The sequence below is a fragment of the Schistocerca americana genome, chromosome 3 (genome assembly GCF_021461395.2).
Source record: "Schistocerca americana isolate TAMUIC-IGC-003095 chromosome 3, iqSchAmer2.1, whole genome shotgun sequence".
In the NCBI taxonomy this organism is placed as follows: Eukaryota; Metazoa; Arthropoda; class Insecta; order Orthoptera; family Acrididae; genus Schistocerca; species Schistocerca americana.
This window is the reverse complement of record NC_060121.1, coordinates 484308373-484328662: the sequence shown is the minus strand read 5'-3', so window position 1 is coordinate 484328662 and position 20290 is coordinate 484308373.

Here is a 20290-nt window from a genome sequence, read left to right as displayed (position 1 = left end):
GTGTTTATAACCCTGTAGTCACCTGACCAGAAGTCTTGTTCCTCCTGCCACCGAACTTCAATAATTCCCACTATATTTCACTTTAACCTATCCATTCCCCTTTTTAAATTTTCTAACCCACCTGCCCGATTAAGGGCTCTGACATTCCACGCTCCGATCCGTAGAACACCAGTTTTCTTTCTCCTGATAATGACATCCTCTTGAGTAGTCCCCGCCCGGAGGTCCGAATGGGGGACTATTTTACCCAAGAGGACGGCATCATCATTTAATCATACAGTAAAGCTGCATGCCCTCGGGAAAAATTACGGCCGTAGTTTCCCCTTGCTTTTAGCCGTTCGCAGTACCAGCACAGCCAGGCCATTTTTGTTATTGTTACAAGGCCAGATCAGTCAATCATTCTGACTGTTGCCCTTGCAACTACTGAAAAGGCTGCTGCCCCTCTTCAGGAACCACATGTTTGTCTGGCCTCTCAACAGATACCCCTCCGTTGTGGTTGCACCTACGGTACGGCTATCTGTATCGCTCAGGCACGCAAGCCTCCCCACCAACGGCAAGTTCCATGGTTCATGGGGGGGGGGGGGGCATACATTCATACCCACTCATAAAAAAAGATTCCTAGAAAAAGAATATCTGGTAACAAAATAACGCCGGCCGGTGTGGCCGTGCGGTTAAAGGCGCTTCAGTCTGGAACCGCGTGACCGCTACGGTCGCAGGTTCGAATCCTGCCTCGGGCATGGATGTGTGTGATGTCCTTAGGTTCGTTAGGTTTAATTAGTTCTAAGTTCTAGGCGACTGATGACCTCAGAAGTTAAGTCGCATAGTGCTCAGAGCCATTTGAACCATTTTTGAACAAAATAACGTGTTTATACTTGTGTCGTTTCCAATGACAAGTATTTTAACTATGTTTATGCTTCTTGCCTGCTGTCAGATTAGTGCAGCTTTTCTCTCTCATGTATTTAATAATTTATTCATTTACTCCTCCATGTAGTACCCTTTTTCTCGTAAGTAGCTCGTTTTAGTACCATGTGGCATAGTAGATTATAGCTGTGGCTGTTGTATTTGCATTAGTTTTAGTGTAGTTATTAACTTAGACTTAGTTTACAAATTATATTTACATAAATATAGATAGTTTGTAGGTCACATGATACATTCCGACACAGAGACATACAATACCTTAAAGGCTGCGCCAAAGGTTAAATTGAGAAGCATGTAGATTATAATCTTTGTAATGTTCACATTGGATTCTCTACTGTTTCATACTCCAAGTAGGAGCTAAGGGACACTTTCGATTGTTGCCTTGTGGAGGATGGACGTAATTTTTGGAGTGTGCGGAAAGGCAGCCATATAGTTAGTAATTATGGTTTGTGCGACGAGAACAGCAAGTATTATTGTGTTGTGAATAAAAAAATAGTGAGAAGTATCTAAGTTTTACGAGAATTATTTAAAGTGCCGTAGCATTGTATTTCCTTGGTTTCCACCGTCTTCGTGAAGTGAACCGATGCCGACTCAGGAAGATACACACGGTCAACAAAGAGAAGAACACCGATGGCGACTAATGAATTAATACTGTGGCAGAAGGACGAATTTTACGTCTAAGGTGAGAACTCTGAATAAATCAACAATGACGTAGAATTCAAAAATGTAATTAATCGGAATGGTAAATTATATTACAGGCATATTTCACGCAGCACTGAATTTGTCCGCATTCAAGTCGGTCAATACAGTCCGTAAAAAAGCCCTTCAAAATTTCTAAGTTACAGTTCCATGTTAGTAATTTTTCCTCTTTTCAAAAAATCAATAAATTTAATTTTTTTATTTATTTCGCCACAGTACATAGCTGTATATGCTCAAGTATAGTTGTACATACCTTGTAGCTTAACATAGTGGTATCTGCTGTATCATAACCAAAAAAGATGCCACAGAGTCTATGTGCATCGATTGCCTCTCATAAAATGTTCCTGTCTCGCATCATGTCATAACATAGTAGTGCCCTCTATGTATATGTCTTTTATTTAGCACTCACCCCGTGAAATGTAAGGTGATTGCAAAGTTTTATACTATGTACATAATTTTCATGTATGTTCCCTAGTAGTGATGCAAAATGGATCTTTATGAACATACCTTTCTTGAGACCAATGCTCATAATTTATACTTGGTACTAACTATATTTAAATTAATTACTAACTTTTTACATATTTACACATTTCTATCTTTTATTGCAGGCTTCCTATTCTCACAAATACACTGAATAAACGTCTTCATCTCTTTGTGTGCATTCAGTCCTTTGGTCTTTCCTGATTTGGAATGTACTAACAAATAGCATCCTGCATGTTGGATGTCCATTTCTGGAAAGGTTCTGAATACAGTATTTCCCACTTATTGTCTACCTTTTTAACTTTACTAGACTGAAATTCAGATTCTCAACTGAATATGCACCTCCAAATACTCATGTTGCGGAAAAGGGTGCCACATTCGCCCAGAGTGACTGCACTAACAGATTGCCCATCTCGAAGCTACATTTCTGATGTCTTCTCCCCTGATATTCTTATCTCTTCATGTGTAACGGCGCTCTGGACGGTTCTAGCGATATGCATGGACCTTACCATCTGTAGTATCTTTCTCAGACGTCGTTGTCAAGACAGGATGAGAAGATCGACCGACGCATAACACAGTCACACCACCCACACCACCATTACTAGAAGGAGGTGAGGAGATGTCCCACGGCGCGATGGAAGTTAATGTGGCCACCTTTGAGCTTGGACGTCGGGACGCAGTTACGTCATTTGACACAGAGATGCACTCTCCGAAACAGATGTTCCCCAAGTGGCAGATACGAGACCGATGACCTCGGCCGGTACACCCATGACAAAGCTGCAAGCCGTTGCGATGTCTCGCCACCTTAATGAGCTTTCAATTTACGGCTGAAATCACCGATACTGTAACCGCTTTATGATCACTGAACAGGGAATCAGCGATCATAAAGCGGTTACAGTATCGGTGATTTCAGCCGTAAATAGAAATATTAAAAAAGATAGGAAGATTTTTCTGTTTAGCAAAAGTCACAAAAAGCAGATTTCAGAGTACTTGACGGCTCAAATACAGATAGTGTTGAGGATCACTGAACAAAGATCAAAGGCATCCTAAAATATGCATTAGATGAGTATGTGCCAAGCAAGATCGTAAAAGATGGAAAAGAGCTACCATGGTACAACAACCGAGTAAGAAAACTGATACGTAAGCAGAGGGAACTTCACAGCAAACATAAACATAGCCAAAGCCTTACAGACAAACAAAACTTACACGAAGTGAAATGTAGTGTGAAAATGGCTATGCGAGAGGCTTTCAACGAATTCGAAAGTAAAGGTCTATGTACTGACTTGATAGAAAATCGTAAGAAATTTTGGTCTTATGTCGAAGCGGTAGGTGGATCAAAACAAAATGTCCAGACACTCTGTGACCAAAACAGAGGATGAGAGACTAAATGCCGAAATACGTCTTTTTCCAAAGCTGTTTCACAGAGGTAGACTGCACTGTAGTTCCTTTCTCTAGATTGTCGTACAGATGACAAAATGGTAGATATAGAAATAGATGACAGAGGGATAGAAAGCCAATCAAAATCGCTCAAAAGAGGAAAGGCCGCTGGACCTAATGGGATACCAGTACGATTTTACACAGAGTACGCTAAGGAACTTGCCCCCCCTTCTTGCAGCGGTGTACCGTAGGTCTCTCTAAGAGCGTAGCCTTCCAAAAGATGGGAAAAGGGCACAGGTCATCCCCGCTTTCAAGAAGGGACGTCGAACACATGTGTAGAACTATAGACCTATATCTCTAACCTCGATCAGTTGTAAAATTTTGGAACACGTATTATGTTCGACTATAATGACTTTTCTAGGGACCAGAAATCTACACTGTAGGAATTAACACGGGTTTCGAAAAAGATGATCGTGTGAAACCCAGCTCGGGCTATTCGTCCACGAGACTCAGAGGGCCATAGACACGGGTTTCCAGGTAGATGCCGTGTTTCTTGACATCCGCAAGGCAGTTCCCCACAGTCGTTTAATAAACAAAGTAAGAGCATATGGACTATCAGAACAATTGTGTGATTGGGTTGAAGAGTTCCTAGATAACAGAACGCAGCATGTCATTTTCAAATGCAGAGAAGTCTTCCGAAGTAAGAGTGATTTCAGGTGTGTCGCAGGTAAGTGTCGTAGGACCGTTGATATTCACAATATATATAAATGACCTTGTGGATAACATCGGATGTTCACTGAGGCTTTTTGCGGATGATGCTGTTGTACATCCAGAGGTTGTAACAATGGAAAATTGTACTGAAATGCAGGAGGATCTGCAACGAATTGACGCATGGTGCAGGGAATGGCAATTGAATCTCAATGTAGACAAGTGTAATGTGCTGCGAATATATAGATAGAAAGATCCTTTATCATTTAGCTACAATATAGCAAGTCAGCAACTGGAAGCAGTTAATTCCATAAATTATCTGGGATTAGGAATTAGGAGTGATTTAAGATGGAATGATCACATAAAGTTGATCGTCGGTAAAGCAGATGCCAGACTGAGATTCATTGGAAGAATCCCAAGGAAATGCAATCCGAAAACAAAAGAAGTAGGTTACAGGACACTTGTTCGCAAACTGCTTGATTATTGTTCACCAGTGTGGGATCTGTACCACATGGGGTTCATAAAAGAGATAGAGAAGATACAACGGAGAGCAGTGCGCTTCGTTACAGGATCATTTAGCAATCGCGAAAGCGTTACGGAGATGATTGATAAACTCCAGCGGAAGACTCTGCAGGAGAGACGCTCAGTAGCTCGTACGGGTTTTTGTTGAAGTTCCGAGAACATACCTCCACCGAGGAGTCAATCAGTATATGGATTCCTGCTACGTATATCTCGCGAAGAGACCATGAGAATAAAATCAGAGATATTAGAGCCCACACAGAGGCATACCGACAATCTTTCTTTTCACAAACGATACGAGACTGGAATAGATGGGAAAACCGATAGAGGTACTCAAAGTACCCTCCGCCACACACCGTCAGGTGGCTTGCAGAGTATGGATGTAGATGTAGATATAGATGTAGATATGTTGTTGCCATAGATTTTAGTCGTAGATTACACCCTCTGATAAAATGTGATTGGGTTGAAGAGTTCCCACATAACAGAACGCAGCGTGTCATTCTCAATGGAGAGAAGTCTACCGAAGTAAGAGTGATTTCAGGTGTGCCGCAGGGGAGTGTCGTAGGACCGTTGATATTCACTATATATATAAATGACCTAGTGGATAACACCGGAAGTTCACTGAGGCCTTTTGCGGATTATGCTGTGGTATATCGAGAGGTTGCAACAATGGAAAATTGTACTGAAATGCAGGAGGATCTGCAACGAATTGTCGCGTGGTGCAGGGAATGGCAATTGAATCTCAATGTATACAAGTGTAATGTGCTGCGAATACATAGAAAGAAATATCATTTATCATTTAGCTACAATATTGCAGTTAATTCCAAACATTATGTGGGAGTAGGCATTAGGAGTGATTTAAAATCGAATGACCATACAAAATTAATCGTCGGTAAAGAAGATGACAGACTGAGATTCATTGGAAGAATCCTAAGGAAATGCAGTCCGAAAACAGAGGGAGTAGGTTACAGTACACTTGTTCGCCCACTTCTTGAATACTGCTCACCGGTGTGGGATCCGTACCATATAGGGTTGATAGAAGAGATAGAGAAGATCCAACAGAGAGCAGCGCGCTTCGTTACAGGTTCATTTAGTAATCGCGAAAGCGTTACGGAGATGGTGGATAAACTCCAGTGGAAGACTCTGCAGGAGAGACGCTCAGTAGCTCGGTACGGGCTTTTGTTGAAGTTTCGAGACCATGAGGATAAAATCAGAGAGATTAGAGCCCACACAGAGGCATACCGACAGTCTTTTTTTCCACGACCAATACGAGACTGGAATAGAAGGGAAAACCGATAGAGGTACTCAAGGTACTCTCCGCCACACACCGACAGGTAGCTTGCGGAGTATGGATGTAGATGTAGATGTAGATGTAGACCTTCATTACTGTGGCACTCAACTTTTTCCTACTTATTCAGTGGTATCCATCACCGGTATTGCATTAAACATACGTAAGGTGTAGTAGTTGGATTCTAATGATATATGATAAGCTTGCGCTGGGCGGATACAATGGTGAAATATTGTAATGCCTTTTCTGATAAAGCGTCATTTCAGGTATACTCTGCCCGGGTTCCCGGGTTCGATTCCCGGCGGGGTCAGGGATTTTCTCTGCCTCGTGATGGCTGGGTGTTGTGTGATGTCCTTAGGTTAGTTAGGTTTAAGTAGTTCTAAGTTCTAGGGGACTGATGACCATAGATGTTAAGTCCCATAGTGCTCAGAGCCATTTGAACCAGGTATACTCTTAGATATTTTGTACACTGTTTGAAAGACTTGGAAACCTTCCGGGAGAGTATTCGTACATAATTAACGGCACCTGGGAATTGCATGATGGGTACAAAGGAAATGAATCATTTCTGATAATTTTGGTTGATAATAATAATTTTTAATGTTGGTCTGGCTGCTAGGTGCAGTAGGATGAATTTTCTCATATGCGATTATGCTCATTACTGGTTGGTGTTCCGAGTACAACCGATGTCATATACTCTCTTCACATCTATTTGGTGGTGCCATTACTTCTTTACGTTGGAGGTTTTTTTTTTTTTATTACAACCTTGGGAGAATTGTTAGCTGCACAGTTATCTTACCGAAAGTTGGGATTTGTGAATTATCTGAAATTTGTAGCATGATTTCAATTCAGACAACTTACTTGATGCTCTTACAAATAGCTGTTTATTGCGTTCAGTTGATTTTTGAATTCGCTCAATTTCTTTGCTATTGGATCAGTAATTGTTTTAAGAGCAGTTTAATAATCTTGAGCTACTTTGGACGTGAATAATTACCACGTTCCAGCATAATAATTTCTTCTTAACACATGTTTGATGGTGAAAGGCAGTTCTTCTGTGGAACATGCAACTGTAATTTGCTAAGCTTCGAAATCTTTAAAATATATCTGTTTGATATAGTATGTCTGTCACCCAATCAATCGCTTCCACCCATTCCTAGTCTATAGACTCAATGCCCCTTCACATCTTACCTAGACTATCTGAGCAAGAGTCTATGGACACCATTACATAATGTGGAATTGACCGCCAGAAGTCACGAGATTTGGAATCCGCAAGTTTAAAAGCAGGAAGTGAGTGTTGCATTGTCAGTATAGAAGCAGCAACAGCAGAGTGCGTCGGTCAAGAGAACTCACTGACTTCTAACGTGGACTACTTATCGGATGTCAGCAACAAATTCATCACCAACATTTCAACTCTTTCCGAAATGCCCAAGTTTAGTGATGCGACTGTGATGTGGAAACGCTAACCAACAACTACAGTTAAACCAACACCAAGCAGACCTCATGTAATGACGGACAGGTCTCCTCGAGCTATGCTGTAAGTGTTTGTAAAAAATTGCGTGCAGTCAGTGAAAGGAACCACTTGTGAGTTCCAAGTGCTACCAGAATTCCAGCAATCATAATGTCTGGGGCTAGGGAGTTCAAAATATTGGTGTACAATAGCCGAGCACTTCCTCATAAACTCCAATGCTAAGCGACTCTTGAAGGAATGTATAGAGCGACACCATTAGACAGTGGGTGAGTAACGATTTGGAATAACGAATCACGTCATGCCCTGTGGAAGTCCGATAGAAGGGTTTGAATTTCCCTGTATAAAGATACATTTCATTATGCGAAGATTCAGCAGTGAAATACAGAGGAGGAGGTGTTACAGTATGATACTGTTTTCGTGGTTGGTGTTAGGTCCCCCTACTGCGCTTGAGAAAACAGTAAATGCCGATATGAACACATTTCATCATTGCGTATTGCGTACAGTAAAGGAACAGTTCGTAGAATAATCAGATAGTAAACTGTGCTTCTTTTAAAAGTAATCCTTTTTGTCGAAAACAACTGTAGCATTGTCCTTGTCCCTGGCTAAAACAACAATATCCGAATCAACTCTAAGTGAATGTAAAGCAACCCTCTCAGCTGCTGTCGTATTACTCGTGGGTGGACTTTCCCCAGAGAACACACAGGGAGAAGGGCAATGATACAGTTGTTTTGGACAAGCAGGATTATGTTCAGGAGATGTTCTGCTTCCACGAAAAGTGTTCAGAGAAACAGCAACATCCTCCTGAAGAAAAGTTCCTTGTCGCTGAAAACTATCAAGAGTTTTATTGAGCCGGTCCTCCTAGTTTATAAGGCCTTCTGGAAGTCCATAAGGAAGAGATTCCTCTTAGGCCGATTGTAACATTTCTGGTCCAACTTATCTTGCAGCAAAACGCCTTGCTACTCTGTTGAGCGCACTAATAGGTCTGTGTAAGCATCACATCAAGAACTCATAAGATTTCTTGTCTCTCTCTCTTCACTCGCGACCCTCCGCCTTATTCGTTGCGCTTGATTGAGGTTAGGTTTAATGTTGAATTAACAAACCTAATTTCGACCTATGTTGACTTCCACTTACTTTTTATTCAGTGACCAGTACAATGAGCAGATCGATGGAGTTGCGATGGAAATCCCGTTGTCACCTATTATTGCCCAGTTGTTTATGGAAGGTTTTGGGGAATATGTCTTTTAGTCGGCGGTTTCGAACACCATGTTCTTCTTCAGATATGTAGACAATACTTCCATTGTTCTCCCTCACGGCGGTGAAAATTTGAACGACTTTTTAGAGCACCTAAAATCAGTCCTACCAAAAATTCGTTTCCCGAAGGAGGTGGAGAAGGATGGCGCCATTCTTGTCCTTGATGTTTTGGTCAGTAGGAAGACTGATGATAAACTGGGACATACCTTATACAGGAAGCCCACTGACACTGATTTGAATATACAGGCTGATATATGTCGCCATCTGGCTCAGTACCTTGATTCACTGAGTCCACTTCGTCTCAGACTTGAGAGTTGATCAGCTGTATTAGCCCATCTTGGGGTCATCTGTCATCATAAATGTTATTGAGATATCAGCCAACTGTGCAATGGGTGAGTGATGATAATACCGAGGTAGCACCAAAATCTGGTCTTTTTGCATTACACATGGAGAATTTCCAACAGGATTGGTCGTATTTTGCGGAAATATGTTGTGAAATGTGTTTTTCGACTGCTGAACATTGTATTGGTACTGGTAATGCTATGCAATACAACAACATGCGGATTTTGTCATCCAATTCAAGCTATAGTGTTACTAAGGAAACAGCTGAAGTTAAATTAGCAGTTAACATTAGAAATAGAGATGAAGGTATTTGCTTAAATCCTGCATGGAATCTCACTCTCCACCTAGTCAAAAAACAGCACTGTCATCCGTTGGTTATTAATTTTCACTGTCTATGAGTTCTAGCTTCGGTCTTCTTTGGTTGCGTTGTGGCGCTAATATTTACAATGTGCGCGTCTGTGTATATGTGAGTGTGTGTGTGAGTGTGTGTGCGCATGCATGTCTCTTAACGTGTGTGTGTTTGTGTGTGTGTGTGTGTGTGTGTGTGTGTTTGTTAACTTTCTACAATTACACTGCAATCCGCAGTATCAGATTCACTTGCACATCGCATACTTGCTGCAGGTTTGTCCTGAAAATGACAGGGTATGCACCTGTCGAAATATCGGTGGTGGTCGACGAAGGCACCTTACTGTTTTCCTGTAAGTTGGGTGAACGTTGTGTACGCTGCGAGAAACTCAGATCTCTGAGTAAACGCTGTTCATTGTGCGTTTACGTGTGCAGCAGCTAATGCCGTCAGATGGGCAACCATCCCCTGGGGCAGATGAGCGATGACGGTTGCTCCTGGTGCCGGACAGAGTTGGTTCCTACCTGGCGCTGGCAAGCGGACGATGAGTCAGACGAGGGCTGACAGGTAATCGCAGCGGGCCGCCTACCGCCACAGCCAATCACGTCACGGCGCTGCCGGTCAGCCGCTCCTCTGGGAGCTGCCAGCCCACCAGCACAGCTGCTTTCACGTTCAGCAACACAGCAGTCCTCATCCCAGCGTTACTGTAACACTCCTTCACTGACCAAAATGGCATCGTACTCACACAAGTATTCCAAGTACACCATAGCAAAGTAGGCGTCTAATTCACTGAGTATACACGTGGTATAGGCCGGCCGCTGTGGTCGAGCGGTTCTAGGAGCTTCAGTCTGAAACCGCGCGGCCGCTACGGTCGTAGGTTCGAATCCTGCCTCGGGCATGGATGTGTGTGATGTCCTTACGTTTAAGTAGTTCTAAGTCTAGGGGACTGATGACCTCAGACGTTAAGTACCACAGTGCTTAGAGCCATTTGAACCATCTGAACACATGGTATAGCTGCTGTTTTTAAATTGAAGAGCTAGAAAGGAGAAGTGGCCTTTCCCAGACGAAAGCTGTAGCTACCATATTGGGTGACTATAATCATGTTCCTCACGTCAGTTTAGTGCAGCGTGCGATGCTTTATGTAGATCCTGTTCGTTTTCGATTCTTGAGATTGTTATATTGGTTACCTGTTTCAGTATTACATATGCTGTTGACAAATACAGTAAAATTAAATTCTTCCCCGACGTTTCTCAATACTGTATGACTTGCCAAATAATTAAAAGGCGTGCTGCGAAAGGGCCTGTACAACCTTCCGAAGCAGCTTTCAGGAGCTCCTTGTAATGCATCTCTTGGTACAGATAATGGAGTCTCACTTGCTCAATATTCAGTTTTCAGAGAAAAACTGGAGGACACAGATCACAGCACAGCTGTTCTTTAATTATCGTGAAACGCTTTAAGCTGAAAACTGTAACAGATCCTTGGAGATGTCGCCTAAATTGAATACAAGAAAAGACAAATGGTTTAATTTTTGTGTAATAAACTGAGCGTCATCCGGAAGTGTCAAAAAACCTGGAAGCTCTATATGTACGATTACTGAGAGTAGTGCGATGGTACAAGCAACACGATACGGATCACCTTCTGATGAAGAATAATGACGGAATGAATGAGACTCAAATGTGAGCAGTTTTAACCCATACAAACTATTCCACTGACAAGAACGAATCCAGGGTTACGTTCCGACAGGTGTGGTGGCAGAGGATTACCATCTAACCCCGCTCTTAGTATTACGATTTCTTGTCACGCCTTTTCTAATGTGCCACTGATGCACTTGATTTTAATAATAATGACGATAGAATGAAGCAGATTTAATACTGTAATTCTAGATTCCTTAACTAAAATAAATTTTTATAAAGTTTTAATAAAATAATAACAATTATTATTATTTACGTTAGTGCTCAGTATATCGCTTCAGGGTAACATCCTAGCAATTACAAAGCATTTTGAAAGTAACACACTAAAATCTGATAAGTCCGTGTATCACGTAACTGATTTAAGAACTGTTGGCAGACGCTTTCAATCCGGATAAAATTCCTTAAAGTGTTAGGCAACATCGTAAAAAAACACTTAAACAGTTGTACAACCAACGCTTCCACCGTCTTTGCTGCGCTTCTCTGTAGTACACCCTGAAGACGCCCACGGCCCAAACGGTCAAAGTTTGGTTGAATAACTGAATTACTGTTTTATAATTTCGCACCATAACAGAAGTGCTAAAACGGGCAGCTTTAAGCTCTTGTGAATACCATCTGACTATGTGATCCACTTCAACACAACTTTCAAGTTCGCCTCATTCGAACAAGAACAAGGGTAGTTTCTCTGATTAGAATTTGTATCAGTACCACTAAATTCTATGAATCGCTTGTTTTTGCGCTGTCAGTCAAGAGAGAAACTAATATTTTCCGGATCATTATAAATTATCATAAGTGCAATGATTACCTTTAACCTATTTCAAGCTAATACTTCATTTTGTTCTTTGAAAAACACAGAAGTGTTTTTTATTTAGAACATTTCTGCGAAAATCAAGCCACCAGACATATCCCGCCTCATTTTTTCATTTTTAGCACTTCTCACAGTTGCAAGACTTTTTTCCATAAATCTACATTCCTCTTCAGTTTTATATCATTTGTATCGAGTGTCTGCTTCTTTTGCTAGCTCTGAAAGGTAATTGTAATTATTTTAGTTAATCTTTTATGAAGCATCATCTGTGCTTCGTTTCTACAATTAATAATCTTTCTCTACAAGCAACAAATGTTTAACTGTAGTGTATCTCCGTATTCCTCGTTCTTTCCTTGTCGCCAATAGAACTGGACAGAAAAAATACGTACAAGCGTATGGGGCCAGAAGATGGAAATACTGAGTTCCATGGCCATAATGGAACGACAGAAAAAGAATTGTGTCCGTAGCCTCGATTATGCTTTTATAGTTATCCTTATTACAGTTACTTATTACCACTTACGCTTCTCGTTATAACAACTGCTAGTTAAAATTTCATTCTTGTATCTTTTCTTGCTATAATACGCAATAGTGTTCTTAGAGTTTGAACCATGTAAATGTTATTTCTCGATTTATAATCCTTACAAACCTCTAAAATGACACCTGTCCTTGTAGAAATAAGAATCCAGACCTATATACAGGGTGTATCATAATTAATGGCGTAAAAGCATACAATAGAAATCATACGATGCTAGAAGCAAAAAAATCTCAGTAAACATAGGGTCGAAAATGCGTACCTTAAGAGCTATGAGCAATTTCTCATTTTAGATACAGTGAAGCAAATCTCTTCTACTGAAAGCTCTTTGCTGTCCATATTTTGGAAGGACGAAAACAAGAAAAAAATGTCCAGTAAACATGTGCTCTAGAATGCATATCTTACAAGTTGTGAGCAATTGTTCATTAGAAGAGTTGTGCTTCGAAGTAGCGAAGATGAGAACCTGCTCATAGCTCTTAAGGTATGCTTTTTAGAGCACCTGTTTACTGGAAACTTTTTTCTCGTTTTGGTTCACATTACCATTTCCCAAAATATGGGAAGCAAAGAGCTTCCAGTAGATGAGATTTGTTTCACAGTATCTAAGATGAAAACTTGCTCATAGATCTTAAGGTATGCATTTTCGATTCTATGTTTACTGAGACTTTCTTACTTCTACGATCGTGTACTTTCAACTGTATGCAATTATGCCGTTAATCAGATACACCCTGTACATACTCCAAAAGCCATTGAATACTGCATTCTGGAAGAAATATTATACCTTAATTTACCATTCCCTGTTCCGTTTCATCGGCATATGTACTGGCGAAAACTTATTGTGTACTAATAGCTTTGTCAGTACTGGTGTACATCAAGAAGGACAGTCATTTCGATTTATGCAAACGAGCAGGAGGCTGCGTGTTTGCATAATCTAACGTAAACCGTAAGAAACTCGTAGGGATATTACTTCCTGAACTCATGTGAATATAACTGTGTCAATAGAATTTCATCTAATAGTTATGTTTAAAAAATTAGAAGTTAGGTTTTAGTCTCCCATTCTCCAAAGGCAATGCGAAAATATGAATGAAAATATGGAAGACGAAATGCCATCCAGTGTTCGTTTTTAATGTTGTACTATTGGTCATCAGCTCTAAGCAATATATACTCCTCTGCAGGCCAGACCCTGTTCTCCAATTCTTTAACCGCTGTTTTCACAAATTACTCATTCTTATTTTGTGTCCAATCATCCCACCTCTTCAATTCGTTTTGTTTAAAGGTATTGCAAAAGAATGATGTAAGGTAATAAAATATTATTATATCGACTGGCTAATATGAATTATATTACAATCGAAAATAACAAGACTGAAAAAATTATTCTGAAGGTATAAATAAAGAGAACTGGGATCATGAGGATTACAATTGCATCCCTCTTCCCAAAACTAAATCATTTCATTAAGTGCGGGGCGTTTCGTTTTGGATATCCGTGCAACTGAAATTGGCGTAACCCGAAACTCTCTTCCTCTTAGATTTCGATAGGTTACGCTTGCATGTTCTGGCGAATAGCGAGAAGTACTGAATCACATATACTGCCCCTTAACTCCAGCCAAATTGCGTTTGACCTATTTGCTGATATTTTCAAGTACTCCAATAATTGTCCATTCATTGATGTCACTAGCAGCAGTATTTCATTTCTACAGTATCTTCCTCTGTAAGAAAAAAAAAATACTTTTTGTGAAATAGTAAGTAAAAACTCACCAATGTAAGGCAATCTATAAATTAATTTATTTTATACCGGATGGATCCACAGCCTTCACATAATTATTGAACATGGTTGTTTCCACATACAAGTGCCAAATAACTTTTTATTTATTTATTGTGATTGCAGTTTCAAGTATTTGTTTGCATAGATATTACTTGGACAACATTCATACTTGATTAGTGAGTGGACTGGGTGCTGTATTTTTGCCTGCGTAGATAGTTACGTTTGAAATTTCTGCCTGTTAATGTGTATTAACATTCAAAATTACAATCAAATAACTAAAAGATAAATTATTTTAGACGCGTAAGTGGAAATAAATTTTTGACAAATGGTTAGTCACTCCGTTAAAAGACTGCACTGGACGCTTTGGAGCGTGGTAGTTCGTATAGAACTGGTAGCGGGCGCCAAGAGACACTCCGCCGCTGATGTTGGGTGTGGTAGTGAATGAGGCGTGTACATGCCAGTCGTTTTTGTCTAATCACGGCAATAAGGGAGGTCGACATGAAGACGGGAAGGTCTGACAGAAAGGAGCCATCGTTCTGCAAGTGTCCATGGCCACCTATTTGTTGATGTATTGACGCAGGCTGTTAAATGTGAATATGAGGAAATTTCATACCACTAGCTGCCATGTAACACGGAGTAAGAGCAGTGGTCGTACAAAGATCCTAGCCTAGAGGGGCCGTAAATAAGGATCACGTCTTAATGCAATCAGTTTCAAATCCGACAGGAATTGCTAGCTTCAGAGAATGCAAAAATCGTCTCAGCCAGTTCTGCGAGCTAACATTCGATGGGAAACTGCATGTAATCAACAGTTCCAGTCGGCAACTTCGCAAACCGGCTTTACTCACAGCGGCGCATAATCCCCAACGTTTTCATGGAGTAAAACAAAAAACAAACAAAAAAGTAGATGACTGAAGGCGTGTAGAAGGCTTCGGTCGAAGAATCATAGCCTAGCATTCGTTCTTAAGCAATCAGGAACCGTTGTAGAGAGACCCTTTAACTGCCTCCAGCGTCTGGATTGAGAGAGGGTCGTGGACCTCGCTCTCTTGTGTATTTGCTCCTCCGTCTGCCTCTGTCTCTCGTACTCTTTCTCTGCATACACAGTGGAGGATTTTCTCCGGTAAATTTACTTTTCTTAAGGGTAGATGGTGTCTCGTGCCTTTCTCCGCGAGTCCGCACTCGCCCTGAAAAATCAGTATTCTTCCAATTACATTTTAACTGTTGCCGCCTATTCCATTTCATGAGTCTAGCATACGATATAACTCCATTCTCCTATTGAGTCCCACGGCAAACCAAAAGTGCAGTAGACGCAGATATTATTTTCACTGCAATTATGACTTTCAGTCGAACCTGACAACCACTTCTTCTTTCATCCTGCTCACAACCTATTCATCATCCTGTACAGCATACTAAAAACAAAAATGGTTCTAACATAAATTCCTATAATACATCAATGTTTGATTACTTGTGATTCAGTATGTGAGTTGTCGCTTCAGCATGTGAGACCGATGCCCACTGGTTTCTGCTACAGATTAAGAGTAAACCGTTAATCTGTCACGTAGTGTTTCCACTTCTGTACGAGTCCGGCGAATGACTTCACATGCACTGCTGGAAAAGAAAAATGCAATTCCTCAACGACAGTACTCACAATGCAATATATGCATACAGACGGGTTGTAGCATTAGTGATTCATTCCACATTGTCATCTTCGATCAGATGGTGTTCAGGAGGGCTGTCTGTGCACCCTCTGTTTGGCTCTGCAGGCAGTAACTGTGTTGAGTTTAGAGGTGAACAGTATCTGCAGCATTCGTTCTAGGATTCAGCCATGCACCACCGACGAATACGCATTCCTGTTGAGCAACTTCAGCCAGTGGAACGGGACTTCATTTTGGACCCTTCTGAAAGCTGGATGGATGTATCGATGGACTGTTGCACGTGTTGGGTGCAATATACCAGTGCTGTGTGGCTGCGTTCAGCAGTGGTGTGCGAAACATTATCACACCTGCAAAGCAGATTCTAGCATTCTGCAGAGTACGTCAAGAAAACGATTTGTGCGAGCAGCGGTAGTTGCCGGACGTCATCCAGGCCAGAGCTCCAAGGGCATGTAGCACCAGTTCTCTCACCAAGGACCATGGGGACTAGTTTGCTTGTAGCACAACTAAGACCACTTGTGCTGCCAGACACGACACCAACAAGCATGATTACTCTAGAGTCTTGAAAGTATCGACTGGAGAGTGGATCAGCGCTCTGTTGTCTACACTGACGAGAGCAGGTTTGTCTGTATAGGAGTAATGGGCGTACGCGTGTACAGCATTTACCTGGTGAGCGGCCTGTACCACAGTGCCATGCAGGTCTCACCCCAGGCTTCTTAGTGGAGGACCTTCAGTTATAACTTGCAGTCACACTTGCTGTGTCTGCATGGTGAAGCAACCAGTGCATGCTACATTAAAGTGCTGTTATCCTCGTGTTAGTGCTGTCAGTTCTTTGGCAGGAACGTGACGAGCATTTTCAGGACAAGGTGCATCCATAAGGCTGGTGGAACACGCAAAGGACACGGTAGGGTGGGAACTTACTCGTTCTCTAAAGCTTGCAACAACCATGGCCGAAATGCACCAAAAGGCGTAAGATGCTTAAGACAATCTATTGCAGGGCGGGATTTGGTACCTTTATGATCAATTCCGTCCGAAATTTCAGCCTGCATGGAAGCCAGAGAGGGTGGGAGTACATTGTGCATTGATGCGACTATTTAGACATCCTTTACTGTGATATTTGTGTTTCAGTAGGTCCTAATTTGTTAACATAGACTCCTACACTGATGCGCTATCTGCCATATCACTTGCCAACGAAATGACTTTGTCCGTGAGGGTGTTGCTTCTTTTTGCGGCGGTGTATTTCTGGTTCTGGTTAGCTCCTGAAAGAGTACCAACTCGCTTGGACGCGGAGAGTGTTTTCTCGTGTTCCGCTGTGGCTCTGCTAGCCAGCCGCGTTCTGCTGTGTGACTGCAGTAAGAATGTCGGAAGAGCGGCCGCTCCGGAGAGCTGCGGTGCGCCGGGCGGCGGAGAGAGCCGCCATTATCGTAAAGGGCGGGTCCGCAGTCAGGTGGCCGCGGCCGGCGGGCGGCGGGTGAAATACCGCCGGCCCGTGCCGCATCAGGAGCAGCTCGGTGGAGGCTCTGCGGCCGCGCGACACTGCCACCCACCACTCCCAGGTGTCCCCGAGAGTGGCGCGCCGCAGGTAACAGATGGCCGCCGAACCAAGCTAGAGGACAGACCTCCGTGTCTGCACAGAGTCGCAAAGCAGTACAAAGCTCTCGCAAAATTTTGGTACTTTCATTGTATCTGTGTTACTAAAACACTATCCTCGAACCACGCTCCAGCTGCCGAGCAAGGATAACAAAGATTTGGTTTTCAATATATCGCATAATTATTGACCGAATCTAAAAACTTTTAAACGCTGTCATAATCTGATCACTAAGAAGTATAATTGCAACGTTGAACACAGCAAAACAAGTACTACAGTTAGAAATTGTTTGCTTGTCTCAAAGCAGCGTAACTGTCGTCTCTCAAACGCACTATTTGACAACACCTTTGATTGTGGCACCACACACAATCATTGACCCGGCTCCAGGGAGGTAGGCCCTATTCCTCCACTGGGGTAATTCCTGTCTGACGCGTCCACGTCGCGGGGGTGGGCATCCTACACTTCAGTAGGCCGGAGTGCTAGATGGCTGGGTTCAGGCAGGGACCCAATCCCGTGGGTTGTAACACGGTACCCATGCCCAGGGTTACGGGCGAAGACCTTAATGGCAGCGAAGGCGGAGAAGGAAGACTTCGGAACAGCGTAGCTGGCAGATGGGGCGACCTTCCTTTCTGGGGATTAAACGAGAAGGGAACCACTGCCTTGTCATGGAGGAGAAACTCCAAACGCTAAGGGAGACAACCCCAACAGAAAATCCTTTCTTGCGTTAGGCCTAGCAAGCCAGTAGGAAAGTCTTCATATATTCCTTTCAAAACACAGACGAGTGTCGAAACTAACTACACGGGAAGAAATGGAAAAAGCTGTGAAGAAGATGAATGGGGGGAAAACACCAGAACCTGATGAAGTATCAGTGGACATCATAAGAGCAGCAGGTCCAGTGGGAATGCAGTGACTGTATAGAGTACTATCAAGCGTGTGGACAAATAGTACAATACCTGACGATTGGAGAACAGGAGACATTGTTCCCATCTTCAAGAAAGGCAATAAAAGACTTTGTAAATACTAGGGAGGAATAATCCTTATGAGTCATAGAGCCAAGATTTTTGAAAGAATTTTACTAAATCGAATAAGCGAAAAGACAGGAAAGGAGCTGAGTGAAGAACAGCATGAGTTTAGAAAGGAAGAAGCACGATCAACCTGAGATTTTCTATCAGTCAACTGATGGAAAAAAGTTGGGAGTATAACAAAAGTGTGACAATGGTTTTTATAGACATAGAAAAGGCATATGACTCAGTAAACAGGGCCCTCATCTCGTGGTCGTGCGGTAGCGTTCTCGCTTCCCACGCCCGGGTTCCCGGGTTCGATTCCCGGCGGGGTCAGGGATTTTCTCTGCCTCGTGATGGCTGGGTGTTGTGTGCTGTCCTTAGGTTAGTTAGGTTTAAGTAGATCTAAGTTCTAGGGGACTGATAACCATAGATGTTAAGTCCCATAGTGCTCAGAGCCATTTGAGCCATTTTGAGTCAGTAAACAGGGAAAGACTCTGGGAAGAAAAGAAGATAGATGTAGAAGATGGATACATTAATGTAATAAAGACAATGTACAGAGGACACAGTTGTAGAACTAGAACACCATTGGGGCACTCTGAATACTTCGAAATAAGACAAGGACTTAAGCAAGGAAGTATTCAATCTTCTGCACTTTTTAATGTTGTGATGGAGGGAATGAATAGGGCAGTTGAAGATATAGTAAAATAAAAAGACAAAAAGATGATTTTTGCAGATGATATGGTAATATGGGGTGATAAAGAGGTAGACGTACAGTTACAGATTGTTGCGTGGAAGGAAATATTGAAAAGGTATGGATTAAAAATAAATAAAGAGTGACGTAATGGTATTTGGAAGAGAGAAAGGGATCAATGGAAATATTACCTTGAATGGAGAACCCCTCAAAGTGGTAGAAAGATTCACTTATTTAGGGAGTGAAATATCTAGGGATGGAAGAATAACTAACGAAATTAATAAGAGGTTACAGGAGGGAGGCAATTTCTACCAAACAATAAAACACTTGATTTGGAATAAGGAAGTTTCCGAAAAAGCAAAACTCCTTATGTATAAGAATTATTATTTCCCTATTGTCACATATGGTGGAGAAACATGGACAATGACAAAAAGGGATTGGAGCAGACTGCAAGCAGGGGAAATGAAATTTTTCGGAGCAGTTAAGGGAAAAACAAGAATGGACAGAGTAAGCAATGTAGAGATTAGAAAGGACCGTAAACAAGAAAGTATGAGAGAAGAAAGTAAAAAAAAGAGAGGTTAAGCAGGTATGGGCCTGTTAAAAGGATGCATGGGCATAGACTCTCCAAAATTATGGAAGAACTAAAGATGAATGGGAAAAGGCTTAGAGGGCGCCCAAGAACACTGTGGAAAATGGGAGTGAGAATATGTGTAGAAAGGAGAGATGTGACCTGGCAGCAAGTGGAGGAAGAAAAGTGGTGGGAGTACCGAGCCAAATGGAGAGGACTCGTCAACACCCAGACCCGGCAGTAGCTGGAGCGGGATTCGGATATAGATAGATTATTTGAGAACGAGAGCTTTTGACGATGCCCAACAAATTAAACCAATTTCAAACAAAAATGAAACTTTTTCGCTCTGAACCCCTTCGCAAAACGAAAAAAGGTGACCGCTTACTACACATATCAAAAAAAGTTTTGCATCACCTCAGTTCCGAAAGTTCCTGAACCTGTAAAGATAATTGGGACAGAGATCAACATAAACATCATTTCCGCCCTTTTTATTGCTCATGAAAACCACACATTGCATGTTGTACCACTATAAATCGAGACTTTCAGAATCTGTGGTCCAGATTTCTGTACCTCTAATACCCAGTTGCAAGTCCTCTTGCATTGATGCATGCCTGTATTC